Genomic DNA, 15800 nt, shown 5'->3' with positions numbered 1-15800 from the left:
CAAGTAACATTACACCTACAGCAAGCCAAAACTATTGTCTTTGTCAATGGTTGTTAGTTGAATAAGCAACATCTATGACTTTGTTGAATATAATATGACAATCCTTCAGTTCTGAAATGATGAGACTGTGAAAGAACTTTAACAAGTCACTACGAAGTATCCCCAAAGGCAGTGAAGGGTGGCACTGCTGCAGAGTTAAGATTTGTTTTTCCTCCAGAGGGGGGTGGCAAAATTGGAGAGCCCGCTAGGGACCCGGGTTGACACCTGCTTTTAAGAACTACGGGTGCTCCGCACCAGCGGGACCCGGCCCACTTAAAGTCCTGCGTGTACTGCCTTCTGATCTGGTGTGCTGCCAGTCCTGCAGAGGTGAAGGGTGTCCCGGCACCCTGGACTGATGAGAAGGGCACAGGATCATGTGGGGTGTATTGCCAGCCCTGGGAGAAGGCAGGGTCGGCTCTTTGGTGATTCAGGGTGCACAACCAGGCCTGGATGCTTGGGAGGAAAAGCGAAATATTCTGCCAGGCCTGGACAGGTGGTGGTTACTGGCACCTTCTAGATGTCCTCACACCAGGGTCGGATTGGGATTGAAAATCGGCCCGGGCACACACAAAAAAAAAATCGGCCTTCATTTGCATAATGCGTTTCCTCAAATCACTGCTTCAGCGTAATTACATTAAAAAGAAGGAGGGGGAGGGGGGGCTTAAAAAAATGCACGCATTAGTTTACACTAGTGAAACACACCTGAAAACAAGTGAGGCCACTTCTACTGAGCCCCCTGCCCCGCTCAGTATGTGCATACATTAATGGGCCGGCCAGCGAGACAAAGGGAGTGATACCTCTGCCTGTTGCTAAACCGGGGGTGGGGGGACCGGCGGTGTTGGTGGGGGGGAAGGGGAAGGGGGGGTGGAAATGCGCGCCTATCTGCCTGCAGAAAGGCCACTCAGCCACCCACTGGGCCGCTGGCTGTATTCTGAAAATAGAGACACTGCCCAAATCGGCCCCAGACTGCTCAAAAAAGCAGCCCACAGCAGAGACTCAGACACCGGCCACTCGGGCATTGCCTCACACTCCTGCTGCCCATGTCCTTATAAAGCATCACCCCTGCCACCACGGTCTGATCTCAGCGGCGGTTTCTTATTAGAGCAGGGGAGGAGCAATGCCTCCACCCACTGTGTCACGCTAAACGAAAAAAATAAAATGGCAAATAAATTATTTCATTGCCATTTTATTTTTCACTATGGATAGGGTGACCAGCCATCCCAGATTTGCCCTGACAGTCCCGGTTTTTCACCAGCTGTCCAGGCAGATTTCGGCAATTTTGTCTCATGTCCCGGTTTTTAGAGGGGGGCAACTGAACACTTTTCGGGTGTTCTAAAGCTGTGCTAGTTAGCAGCTGTTGTAAGTAAGCTATTTCAGTATTAGGTATGATGTTGGATGTAGAAAGTAATTTTTTTTTCTTAATGCCTCTTCTGTGATCCTATGTTGATGAGAGCTGTCATTCTGCGTCTTTCCATGGATGAAAAATTGTAGTCCATCTTCTATTTTTGCAAAATGTCCAGTTTTTGGGTTCTCAAGATCTGGTCACCCTAACTATGGAGCGCCATAGCCGCCAGCCTGCCCGAGCCAGGAAAAAAGCTGAATGGCAATAGAGGACTGGAGCAGTGACTGACTGGGCACTCTAACGTGCACATGTCAGTTTGTGCGGCCATCTTAGGCCGGCCAAACCGACATGCATACTTTTATTTCTCCAACCCAGCTGTGTTGCACAACCGGGTTGGAAAAAAGCCACATGCTCCCTGTACCTGAGAGAGCATCAGGCTAACCTGCTCAGGGCAATCCAGGCGCTCCCCTCATGCTAGCATTCAAGCAGTGTCTGCATTGGGTGGGGAGCCTGTGCTGAGGTCCATGGACTACCGGGAGGTCGGGGGGGAGCTGGAAAGGAGAGGCGAGGCAGCGTTAGTGCAGGTGAGTATTTATTTATTTGTATTCCCTTAACCCACCCCCAACCTCCCACCCCCCACCCCCCAGGGCGACCCTCCACTTTAGTCTGCCATTTATTGCAGTACTACCCTTTTACCTGTGTTTGGTACTCTTTTGTAACATGCACATGTCACTTTTCTCTTGTAACACACTGTTTGCTACCTCTTACATTTTGTTTGCTTTCGATACTTGCACAAGTACCACGATTGCCTACGTTACGTTTGTTCTTGTGTTTGAGTGTCCTCCATTTATTGCAGTATTATACCTCTACTTGTACTTTGTACAATTTTGTAACCTGCACACATGTCACTTTTTCCTCCTGTAATGCACCGTTTGCTACCTCTTGCATTTTGTTTGCTCACGATTGTCACTTTTGCCTCATGTAATGTAACGTTTGCTTTTGTAATTTGTTCACTTGTAATGTTCCCATGTATCAGTTCTGTTCCTATTGTGAAGCGCTCTGACACCTTCGGGTAACGTCTGCGCTATATAAAAACGCATTAATAAATAAATAAATAGATTGGTTGCGGCTGCCCCTGATGGATCCTGAGGGTAGTGAGGTGGGGTTAGCTGCAGGTATGTGGGCTCCCTCATCATCATCATACAGCGCTACATACACGTCCGTAACCGAGCACTGTATGAAAACAACTGATCAGAACAATCCTAGATTAAAATATGCTTAAAGGCCTTCCATAGTGTAGCAGCAGCTCCTGGGGTATGAATTGCTCGTGCAGCGAGCTCCGTAGAACCCCAGCCTGGAAAGGAAGCAACCGAAGCTTGCACATTTCATGAAGTTTGCACATCTGCCCTTGGTATCCCATATGTATTGCTCTAAATCTGTAGCCAGGCAGCACTGAAGGAGTAAGGAAAGCGCTTACATTCCAGAATGCAAAGGCTGTTATTATATATACAGTGCATAACTTAACTCGAAAAGCAATTATAGAAGGAACATTAAGAGAGCCTTCTTTGCTGGCATCGGCGCCCTCCCACAAGGTCACCCATGTGTGCACGCGGACAGACGCCATGATAAGTGACTGTAAACGAATGCGCCGGCACTTGGCCTATGCAAAGAAAACATCTCATTAAAGGGGCTGGCGGGGAGCCAGAGCAGGGCCAACCTCTGCCTCTCTGCAGTCATGGAGGGGAAGGTGGCAGGTTCAGAAGTTCAAAAGCGTTCCCATAAGGGTGCATTTCAGGATTTGTGCTCGTGATTAATGACAGAGGACTTTGCATCCCCTGCAGTGAGGGGGTAGCTCACCCCAAACCCCAATGCCAGACTGTGACTGGGAGGCGACCAACCTAGCTGTAATTTTAGAATCCTTTAGAAAATTTGGAGGGCTAGAATACATTGCCAAATAGTTTTAAATGAAAAATGCCATCCTGTTTTTCATGTTTTTCTTTGACAGCAGCCCAAAGATTGCGACCTTCACATTTTCAGCAATAACATGCTATTTTATTGTTGTACACCTACAATCAGCTATTTTTATGTCTGGGGTTTGACAGACTGACCTATTGCTAATAAAATACATACAAGGGGCTTTGGGTTTGCCCCTTTTTATCATTGGCTTTCTTCGAATAGTCACTTTCAGCCATTGGCTTGAGACTGGGTCAATCATTTCTTGGGTCGGCCAAACAAAGTATTCATCTGTCACCTAATGCTACTGGCTGTTTGGGCGGAGCCTTCCTCCTCCATTCCAGTGGCAGCATTGAACTGTATGTGTTAGCACATTAAACCAGTGCTTAATTTGAGCTGGTGGTTGCTGGTGGAGACCATCAACATTCATTTTTGGGGAGTCCAGCACTAAATTTCTTGCATTAGTCATTTACCAGAAGCAAAAGAGGGAAAAACACAAAACAGAAAGACATAGGAAGAGAAAGACTTTTTAAACCATCCCAATGGGAATAAATAGTAACCTGAAAGCGTGAGATGTGTAAGATCTAGGGGCAGGGAGTGTCTGGTAGTGGCTTAAAGAGGCCTGAGGCCAATTAAAGACTGCACAGCTTTGGTATTCAGTGCGTCGACATTTAATAGTGCCGGCTGCGGGGTTCTGAGCAGAGCTTTGGGCACCGGCACTTTTACAATTTAAGCACTATATAAAAACCCAGACCTTTTGGCCATGTCAATGCTTGTTAAACAAGTAATCACTATCTTCAAAATGCAAGTGATATTTCTTTGGCACAAAATCAAGTACTTTCTTTTTAGGTCGAGCGGCCTATCTCAATGCGCATGCGCATTGAGCGGGAGCGAGATATATAGGGGCTTAAACAGACTTTACCTAGACTGGCGATTTGATGCTGTGCCCGTGCGCTTTTAGGTCAATGCGCAAGCGCATTGACCTAAAATGCGCGTGCACAGCATCAACTCGCCAGCCATCTGTTCCCCAGCTTGGCGCCTCCGCTCCTGCTCTCTCCTGGCTGCACCTCCCCTAATTATTCACGGCCGGCCAGCCGTACTTTCACTTTCACGGCCGGCAGGCCGTGAAACGTTTTTTTTTTTTGCTTGTTTTTTCCTTTGTTTAGTTTTCAGTTAACCCGTGTTTCACTCGTACTTCCTTGCACGTGGTGTTTCCCATCCACTCCACTTACTGAATCGCCTTACCGCCTGATAATCTTTCCAAACCTTTTTTGCATCTCCAGATACACTCTTTTCTTGACGCACTTGTTTTAGCACCGTATATTTCGCTCACTATGCGTTTTCCGTTCAGCTCTCTATTACCCTGTGTTTTGCCTACACCTCTTTACACGCATTTCTTTTACACTGCATGTGAACCGTCTCAACCTTCTGCACACTTTTCCACGTTTTAAGTATAGTTTTGCGTTTAATATTTTTCTTGATGTACTTACACCTTGGAGGCGCTTCCTCTCCCTGAACCTTTGTACATTCCTTTTCAGATTGGGCCCTGTCCCCTGTTTGAGAATGTGTGTTACGGTCTTGTTTGTCTTGTCTTTATGTTCGTTAGGAAGCCTTCCATCCATGAACGATTCTAGCTTTACAAACCCATCTTTAACCAAAATCGATGTCTGTGAGTTTGCGGCTCTGCCGAGTATTGCTTTTAATAGGTAGTTTTGAAGACTGCGTGAACATTATAGTAATTGGAATACTTACCTTACGATGACAGTACTGCCACCGCTTCCGCGATAATAGCGTTTCTAGCATAACTTAAAAGTAATTACAAAAAGGGGGGTGGTGATGGACAGAGTATCTGAGTTAATCAGAACGCTCCTACCCAGTCAACAGATCAGGGCTTGATCCATCACCGTTTTTTAGCTCACTGCACCATCCCAGTTCAGAACCTGGCTATATGCAAATTAGTCTGTCCCTGGCCCAGTGCATCATGGGAACAGGGCAGACCAAACTACCAAGCCAATTCTTCACTGGAAAGGAAACAAGCTTCCAGGGACCGGTTTCTGGCATTACAGCCGTCTTCGGCCCGGCTTGCTTGAATCCTGATGGTGCAATGAGCAAGGGACTCATGTCTGAGCATACCCTTCCACACTCATGGTGGCCAAAATAATTACAAAAAGGGGGGTGGTGATGGACAGAGTATCTGAGTTAATCAGAACGCTCCTACCCAGTCAACAGATCAGGGCTTGATCCATCACCGTTTTTTAGCTCACTGCACCATCCCAGTTCAGAACCTGGCTATATGCAAATTAGTCTGTCCCTGGCCCAGTGCATCATGGGAACAGGGCAGACCAAACTACCAAGCCAATTCTTCACTGGAAAGGAAACAAGCTTCCAGGGACCGGTTTCAAGCCCTGATCTTTGGACTGGGTAAGAGTGGTCTGCTTAATTCAGGCACTCTGTTCATCACCACCCCCTTTTCTGAATCATTTTGTCCACCATAAGCGTGGAAGGGTATACTCAGATGTGAGTCCCTTGCTCATTGCACCATCAGGATTCAAGCAAGCCGGGCCGACGATGCCTGAAATGGCAGAAACCGGTCCCCGGAAGCTTGTTTCCTTCCCAGTACAAGAATTGGCTTGGTAGTTTGGTTTGCCCTGTTCCCATCATGCACTGGGACTGGAACAGACTAATTTGCATATAGCCAAGTTCTGAGCTGGGATGGTGCAGTGAGCTAAAAAACGGTGATGGATCAAGCCCTGATCTTTGGACTGGGTAAGAGTGGTCTGCTTAATTCAGGCACTCTGTTCATCACCACCCCCTTTTCTGAATCATTTTGTCCACCATAAGCGTGGAAGGGTATACTCAGATGTGAGTCCCTTGCTCATTGCACCATCAGGATTCAAGCAAGCCGGGCCGACGACGCCTGAAATGGCAGAAACCGGTCCCCGGAAGCTTGTTTCCTTCCCAGTACAAGAATTGGCTTGGTAGTTTGGTTTGCCCTGTTCCCATCATGCACTGGGACTGGAACAGACTAATTTGCATATAGCCAAGTTCTGAGCTGGGATGGTGCAGTGAGCTAAAAAACGGTGATGGATCAAGCCCTGATCTTTGGACTGGGTAAGAGTGGTCAGCTTAATTCAGGCACTCTGTTCATCACCACCCCCTTTTCTGAATCATAACTTAAAAGTAGACGCCACATTCTATATTGGTTTCAGAACTCCCCTCACTCGTCTCTCACCCATACCGGTGCCAAGTAAGCTGGCGCACATTGCGAGGCTCGAATCCGTTGCCTTCTCTACCGAGGCTCCGGCGGACGAGCTTCATGAATGTTTGACATAAATCACCTCATCTCCCAATGGCTCCCTCCACCTCCTCCCACACTGCGCTACCGCTCAGACAGAGGAAATCAAAATGTATGTGGCCTTGGCATTGGGAATCACTTATTTTACAATGTGAATGGCTGGTGGACATATTTGCACGCCCTGTTTTAATGCGAAGCACTGTCAGCATAAGTACCTTCTTTTTGAAGTCTGTATTTTAAAATTAGACAACAATCCTATGGAAACGAAAATGGCTTAGCGGTCTTAGCAGCAGTGTTACTATTCCAATCACTCCGAAGGCAAGGGTTCGAGTAGGACTGCTGCTAATTTTATTCTACTGCAATGTCCCATAGTATTTGATGATGTTTAGGGCATCTTTATTTTAAAGATATTAGGATCTGGTCTCTTCATCGCTAAATATTTTTATTTAAAAAAGATTAGGATCTGGTCTCTTCATCAAGAAACTACATTACATAAACATTGCTACTAATATTAACAGTAGCAAATTCATGACGAAATCTGGTTTGGGCGTGAAGAGTTAAAGATATTTGACTAACACCATGTTTCTGGTCACCTCCCAAGATCAGCTAGTATCGCATGTTGACACACTCCAGTGTCAAAAACATAATTTATAGATTCAGTCAGCAAATGGGTAAAGTCCATGGTGACTGCAGCACAGGAGAAAGGAAATTGTGAGCAATATGTGATTCTGCGATTTAGCCGGATTTAGAATCATGCCTAAAGCAGCTGAATGGGCTTGAGGACGTGAGCAGTTCTGAGTTGCAGACAGCTAAAACTAAATTAGTAATGTTCTTTAATCAACATGATTTAAATATTTACTTCTACACACTCTAACCTCAGTGGCCAGTACGAGTCTGCATCTGAGGCTCAGAGTGACTGAAAACCACGGCCCGGCGAGGAGTCTCCAGCAGCCTGGATCAGTCACATGGTATCATGATTAGAGGCACAGGCGGGGGATGCAAGCAGCGGCGGACACCAAAACTAAATTACTAACTTCTACCTGCTAGCACCGCCCACTCAGCTGACATATATTCGGTCCCTCATTTGTGTTGGCCTGTATTTTTCTCCCCATTGCCTTTCCGCGCCCTCCGTCTTCTGTCTCCCCCACCTGCATCACCTGTGTTCCTTTACAATAACCCCTATGTTACTGCCCCTTCCGTCCTGTCCTCCTATGCTCCTTCAATGTCCTCCTTCCCTGTGTTGCTTCCCCCCTTGTTTCTTCTACACCCATTGCATCTTGTTTTTTTCGCTATCTCTTTCTTGTCCCACCCGTCTTTCTATTTTTACGTTCACCTGGTTCCTGTTCACTTTCTAACTCTTTCCGATCCCTTTACATATCATCCCTTTTCTGTGCTACCTTCGTGCTACCTACTCAGTTCTCATTTCTTCCACCCCTTTATTCTTTTCTTTATTTTCTCAGTTTCTTCCCTCCCTCTTCCCCTTCCTTCCTTTTCCCCACTCTCTATATCTCCCTATGCCACCTTCACTCCTCATCAATTCCTTTCTTTCCTGCTGCTTCCCTCTTGTGTCTCACTATTTCCTCTTTCTTTACCTGTTTCTGTGCCTTCACCTTCTCTCCCAAATTCCCCATCTCTTATTCAATCCCTCTATCTTTCTGCTCTCTCCTCTCTGCTTGTCTCTCCACACCTCCTTCCCTCACTTCTTCCCTCCCTTCCTTTCGTCCCTTTCTATCCTCCCTTCTGTTCCTTCACCCGTCTCTACTACTCTAGACAGTTTTTCCACCTGTGTTTCTCTCCAACTATTTATATTTCTCGTCACCTCACTTCATCCATTCTCTCATTCTATTTTGTTCTATGTCTGTTTATCTGTTTGCTTACTACTGTATTTCTCTTTCCCTTCCTTTCTTTTATACCGTTTCACACTTTGAAATCCCATTTTCTAGTTCTGTTTCTTGTGCCCCTCCTGTGTCCCCCCTTTCTCATCCGATTCCCTTCTCGTTCACTTATTCCTAGCGCTCACCCTTTACTGCACCCATCTGTAAAGCACGCCCCTTGCCCCCTCCCACACTCTTGCTTTTGTCTTACTTCCTTTGTGAAGCAGAAGCCACAGGGGGCAGGGAGAGATTAGGGAGGGGACATGCAGAATGGGGGAAGGGGGTTAATTGCAATCAATAATATTACTGTGTTTTCTTTCCTCCCGTGGGATGCCACACTGAGTGACCTCAAGAGGCTCTTCCTCACCAGGGACTTAATTAACATCCCCTGCCTGTCTGGCACTAACTGGGCTCGCTCTTCTCCCAGCCCACATCTCCGATCGCCTGCGTGTTCGCCCCCCCCCTATCCCTTCTTGGTCTGCACCCCCCCTCAGCTGCGTTCACTGGCATTCCACCGTGCCCCAGACATCCCATATCTTCCCAAATTCCTGGGGCATCCCCAGCCTTTGTACACCAGTTTTTGAAGGGCTCGACACCTCTACATTTCCTTCGCCCAGCCGTGCACTCTTGGTCTGTCAGTATTTCGACATTTCCGCACAATTTCGCTTTTGGCCAGTAGGTATCCCAGTTCACACACACACACACACACACACAACCAAAGACACACACAACCCCCCCCACACACACAACCCCCCCACACACACAACCCCCCACACACACAACCCCCCCACACACAACCCCATACACACACACAACCCCACACACACAATCCCACACACACACAATCCCACACACAGACAATCCCACACACACAAAGCCCCCCCACACACCCCCCCCCACACACACACACCTCCACACACACACAACACCCACACACACAGTGCATGTGCTGTCTCAAAGAGACATGTTGTGTTCTATCTGTGGTCCTACAGCCCACCAATCTCTACCATTGATAAACTTTATTGTTACTATCATTTTCTTTTATGCCATTCGTCATTGTACGCGGGCATCATGCCCTCATCTTGTGTTCCACCACCACATCCACCACACCCACCACCATCACATCCACCACACCCACCACCACTACATCCACCACCACCCCATCCACCACCACCACCCCATCCACCACCACCACCGCATCCACCACCACCACCGCATCCACCATCACCACATCTACCGCATCCGCCACCACCACATCCACCGCATCCACCACCGCATCCACCACCACATCCACCACCACATCCACCATCACCACCACATCCACCACCACATCCACCACCACATCCACCACCACCTCCACATCCACCGCCACATTCACCACCACCACATCCACCACATGCACCACCACCGCATCCACCACCACATCCACCACCACATCCACCGTCACATCCACCGCCACATCCACCACCACATCCACCACCACATCCACCACACCCACCACCACCACATCCACCACCCCCACCTCCACCTCCACCCCATCCACCACCACCACCGCATCCACCACCACCACCGCATCCACCACCACCGCATCCACCATCACCACATCCACCACATCCATCACCACATCCATCACCACATCCACCATCACCACCACATCCACCACCACATCCACCACCACATCCACCATCACCTCCACATCCACCATGACATCCACCGCCACATTTACCACCACATCCACCACCACCACATCCACCACATGCACCACCACCGCATCCACCACCACCACATCCACCGCATCCACCACATCCACCGCATCCACCACCACCACATCCACCACCACATCCACCACATCCACCACCACTGCATCCACCACATCCACCACCACATCCACCACCACCACCGCATCCACCACATCCACCGCATCCACCACCGCCACATCCACCGCATCCACCACCACACCCACCACCACATCCACCATCACCTCCACATCCACCATGACATCCACCGCCACATCCACCACCACATCCACCACCACCACATCCACCACATGCACCACCACTGCATCTACCACCACATCCACCACCACATCCACCACATCCAACACATCCACCACCACTTCCACCACCACCGCATGCACCACCACCACCGCATCCACCACCACATCCACCACATCCACCACATCCACCACCACATCTACCACACCCACCACCACCACATCCACCACATCCAACACATCCACCACCACATCCAACACATCCACCACCACTTCCACCACCACCGCATGCACCACCACCACCACATCCACCACCACATCCACCACATGCACCACCACTGCATCCACCAGCACGTCCACCACCACATCCACCACCACATCCAACACATCCACCACCACCACATCTAAATGTGTGTGTGTGTGTGTGTGTGTGTGTGGCTCTGTGTGTGTGTAGGTGCAAATGCAATGTTCTTGGATTTTAGTCACAATAAAATACACTGAACATAATCTTCACAAAAGTTATTTACAAACGCTTAAGGTATTGCCATTATAAATTACAATAAATTTTATTTAAGTATTAATTATTTACAAAATTAAAAGCCATTGTTATTTGTAATATCAATACATCTAAGTCACGTAAATACAACACACATTGCATTACAAATGCTATAGGTGTCACATTTGCGAAATTAAAAATATTGACATTATAACTGACAAAGCTATTAATTTTGCTATTTTCAAAACCAACACATAAATAAAAAAAAGTGTCATTTACAATACCAATCGCTCAAACTTTCCTAATGCGAGACCTATTGCATTTCCAATGCTTGTTTAAATCATGTGCATTTGACTGAAAATTTAGGAATTGGCTTAAAGGTGGTAAAGGAAAAGGTTCATTTCACACAAAACTGCTGCCTTGTGTGATTTACATAACTTATGACTGTCATGTTGATAACAGCTGACCTGTAGATTTATAGAATGTCTCGTGGCTCCGCCTTCTTTTCCCACTTGTAGCCATATCTAGCCCCTACTTTGCACTAAGAGGCACCGTATAGGTGGAGAAGGAGTGTTACGCAGGTTGCACTTCGACTCCAGTTGACTGCTGTATGTGTGTAATGGGGCAGTACGTTGTTAATGCTTAAATTACATACTCAGTGGAGTACATTGTGAGTGGAGTGTTATGCCATGGCCTTAGTGCAAGGAAGGAAATAGTCCCTCGGTTATTGTTTGAGTGATAAAATATAGCAATAATCGGTGTTTGGTGAGCAGCTCAGGCCGCTGGCCTCGTGCCGATGCACTTGCTGCACCAATGGAAGCTACTCCCTACATTAAGTGTGACTGTACTACTGCTTTGAATGCTGGAGTGCAATGCAGCTTAGTCTGTATTGTAAATATTCATAAGCCAGGTGCAAATATTTTAACCACTCGATCATAGACAGGGCAGGCTTTAGGGTGGTACGACCAGTGCAGCTGCACCTGGCGCAGAATTCAGGGGTTCTTAGTTCGGGGCAGGGGGGCCTGTGATCAATCAATCAATCAATCAATCAATCAATCGATTCATTTGTAAAGCGCACTACTCACCCGTGAGGGTCTCAAGGCGCTGGGGCAGGGGTGCTGCTACTGCTCGAACAGCCAGGTCTTGAGAAGTCTCCTGAAGGTCAGCAGGTCCTGGGTGTGTCATAGGTGGACGGGGAGGGTGGTCCAAGTCTTGGCGGCGAGGTGGGAGAAAGATCTGCCACCAGCGGTTGCTCGTTGGATGCGGGGGGCGGTGGCGAGGACGAAGTCAGCGGAGCGAAGCTAGCGGTTCGGGGTGTAGAAGGTGAGTCTTTCATTGAGGTACGCTGGTCCGGCGTTGTGGAGTGCTTTGTGAGCGTGGGTGAAGAGCTTGAAGGTGATCCTCTTGTTGGTGGGGAGCCTGTGCAGGCCTTTCAGGTGGGCAGTGATGTGGCTGTGGCGGGGGATGTCGAGGATGAGGCGTGCAGAGGCGTTCTGTATGCGTTGTAGTCGCTTCTGGAATTTGGCTGAGGTTCCTGTGTGGATGGGAAATAACTTTGCACTAGGTGCTTTAGAATTGACCTTTCTTGTGTGTCCAGCAGTTTTCAGGCAACAATAAAAATGTCAAGATAACGCTGATGATTAATGTTCCTGCTGGAGATAGATGGAGTTTTGTTTAGTGGCTGTTTTGACTCATCAAAAGGCTGTGCATAGGATTCATTTGAAAACTACAAAGAACGTGCAGATCGCAGAACTGTATTTATGTGGATAGCTCAGTGGGTAAGTGTTTTTGTCACAGAAATCTTTTTGTTACTGAGAGAGCGCAAACTGATATAAATATATGAGTACATCACACTTACCTATAGAGAGCATAATTCATGAAGAGAAATGCCATGAGTGCTAATAGTATCTGAAATTATATTCTAAATGTATAGCTAATATAGAGATTTAAGTAGAAGTGGAACTAATACAGAAATGTGTGACATTATATGATTTTATTACACGTGATTATTTTGAATCTATGTCGTGTAGCTGTTAACATATAAGATGGTCTGTGGTAAAACGCAGAACGTGGTAGGCCTCAGGGCCAGAGCTGGAGCTAAAAGGGAAGGTGTTTCTTTTCACGACACAGATTGTTTAACGTTTTTGGTCATTGTATTAATGGGCCATGATTTAGAGTAATGTTTTCTAAATAATAGAATAAGAGTTTTAACATGCTTTAATTAAATGAAGAAATTGAATGCTATAATCATAATGTGAAATATTGTAGGCCTGAAATGTTTTAGCATTGATTTACACGTACATGTCTGGGCTGAGAAATGTTGCAAGCCTTTTTTAGAAGTCTATGAGAGTTGGGTTCTTGGCGGCAGATATCTGTCTGCAACAGGAAAGGGGGGATCCAATTATAAGAGAATGAATAGAGGCCTGTTCAGTAGACGGCCCAGACATGGAGGAGGGTTCTGGAATGTTTAAGGGGTATCAGCGGGCCGGAGAAGAGACTGAGAAGCAAGGTCAACTCTAACGTCTGAGGCCCAATACAAAGCATCATGGAAAAAGCCTGAAGTTGCACCACGTGAGAGGCGTTTCGCAAGGGGCGTCTCAAATGTTGTTGACTGTTTTGTATTAGGGACAGCACCCCTGGGTGGAGTTAGAGCAGAGACCTGAGGACCCTTTAGAGAGCGGATGGGTAGGCAGTGAGGGGTCATGACTGGAGAACTTTAGGTTTTCACCAAGAGACTTAGAGTGGATGACTTCCCTTGGGGGTCATTCATTGCTGACACCTTTGTTAGGTTGGGATTTGGTTAAGTAGGGATACCATCTAGAACAGGGTAGGGACGCCTAACCTGTGTTTGTTTTCCTCCAACCTAAATGAAGGAGAGATATGCGTCTATGCTGATAGCTTTGCTATTTTTAGAACTTGTGTTAGTGATTTCTGTTGCTCGTCTGAGGGCTTTTCGAGAGCACATGTATGTAATTGGACCTGTGTATCTCGTGAATCTCATTCTGAGATGCTTGTATTTGCAGCTCATTATATCTTTACAATAAACTTTTGAAACCTAGAAGTTGTCCGTGATCTTTAAGAGTAGAGTCCTTTATTGGGTGAACTAACTTGCAGATAGGTGTACTGTTTCCTTCCAAGACAGGCAATAAAGGTTCAGTCGACCAGATCGAGGTTTGGATCAATAGATATAAGGTATCGATCAAAATCTCGCCCTTTCAGTTGGTAGCTATAGAGGATGGTTGCCTTCTTGAGGACGGTGACCTAGGCCAGGTTAGCTTACCCCAAGGCCCCTAGAAATCGATGATCGGAAGAACAGCCCGCAGATGAAGATCCGGATGACGTGAGACAGAAAAAGCAGCAGTATCGGTCGAGAGTGAGTATAAAGGGTTATGCGTGTTAGATTGCGGTGTTTTTGTATTGTATCTATGTTGTAATGTCTGGCGGAGTTGAATGTTTGTAGAGTGACTGTGGAACAGGTTGTGAGCGCGCGCAACCGGTGGAAATCTTAAGTTCAGGGAGAGCTTAAGTGGTTCGGGTGTATCGGACACCCAGAGTAATTGTCAACTAGAGTGAAGGGGGTCATGAGGTACCATTGATCACCCGAGAGACCGAGATAGGGGGAACGTAAGAGTGAGTGCGTGAGTAACGGACGCTGGTCGGAAGTTACTGTGTGTGTAAGTAACCTATCAGAGAGACGATAGACATCTCGTCAGTTGTGTTGACAATTACAGATAGACTGTGGACGTACAGTCGAGAGAAGTGACCGCTTGGTCGGAAGTAGTCATTTTTCAGTGTATGAATGCGATGCATGCATAACCGGGAGACGAGTTGAGAAAGGAGGGGTGCTGCTGCGAAGCGGAGAAAAGAGACGTCAGGTGGTGTCGCGCAGTGATTGGCTGACCGGAGAAAGACCGCGCTGTGATAGGCCAGCTAGCGAACACGTCATACAGGGTCGCGACGTGATTGGCCAACAGGAGAAAGACCGCGCTGTGATAGGCCAAGCTAGCAAAGCCGCGACAGGATTGGTGGATTGTCATCAGGAAGTAAACAGAGTAGCGAGGCTGAATTTTGTGCGCATAATTATGAAGTGTTTTAAATGGTTGAAAGCGCTGTTTAAGAAAGAGAGGCGAGGATCGTATGAAGGGGAAGAAGCCCCGCCGGAGGGTACGCCAGCTCGTTATATGGCAGTAAATGTTGGGTTGCATACGATCCTTTGGATATCAGAGTGGAGTAAGATTACTGAAGGAAACGAGGAACTGACGTTCCCGAAGTACGGGACGTTCAGATTAGAGGTGCTACATCGATTGAAATCAGTCATGACCTCAAAGAGACCCTTGCCTAGACCAACCCAGTTTGAAGCCCTTGATGCCTGGCTTAGGGCAGCGCATGAAAGGAATATGAACAGACGACAAGAAAGGGTGAAACGCTCGGTAAGGGCAGTACAGGATGCCAGGTGGGATGCGGATGCTAAAAGATGGAGAGTGCATAATTTGGAAATAAATAAACTGTACCCAGTGTTAGAGGCGCCAGTAAATAAAAGCCCCCTAGAAGAAGATGATGAGAGCGAAACAGAGGACAGCCTGATAAACAGATTACTGACAGACAGGCCACCCCCGTATAATAGAGCAGGGGGAGAGGTCGAGAATACTGAAGGAGAAAAGGGGGGCAATGCAGGAGAGCATAGACCGCTTCCCAGTTCAGAGTGGGATCCTGAGCCAAAGAAAGAGTTGCTCCAGCCTAGTCAGGTGCAACAGGTAGTCGGTAGGTTTGTGGTACAAAGAGCACCGGAAACGGAAAGCGCCACATCC

General features: G+C 47.5%; 1 protein-coding gene across 1 annotated transcript in view; it reads left to right on the top strand.

Moving 5' to 3' along the window:
• The window catches only part of LOC144769675 (potassium voltage-gated channel subfamily KQT member 1-like), a 1318465-nt gene that overhangs the window by 563232 nt on the left and 739433 nt on the right, over positions 1-15800 (top strand). The window lies entirely within an intron of this gene.

This window comes from Lissotriton helveticus, chromosome 1_1, assembly GCF_964261635.1.
Source record: "Lissotriton helveticus chromosome 1_1, aLisHel1.1, whole genome shotgun sequence".
NCBI classification, from domain to species: Eukaryota; Metazoa; Chordata; class Amphibia; order Caudata; family Salamandridae; genus Lissotriton; species Lissotriton helveticus.
This window is presented reverse-complemented; position numbering and strand designations above follow the sequence as displayed.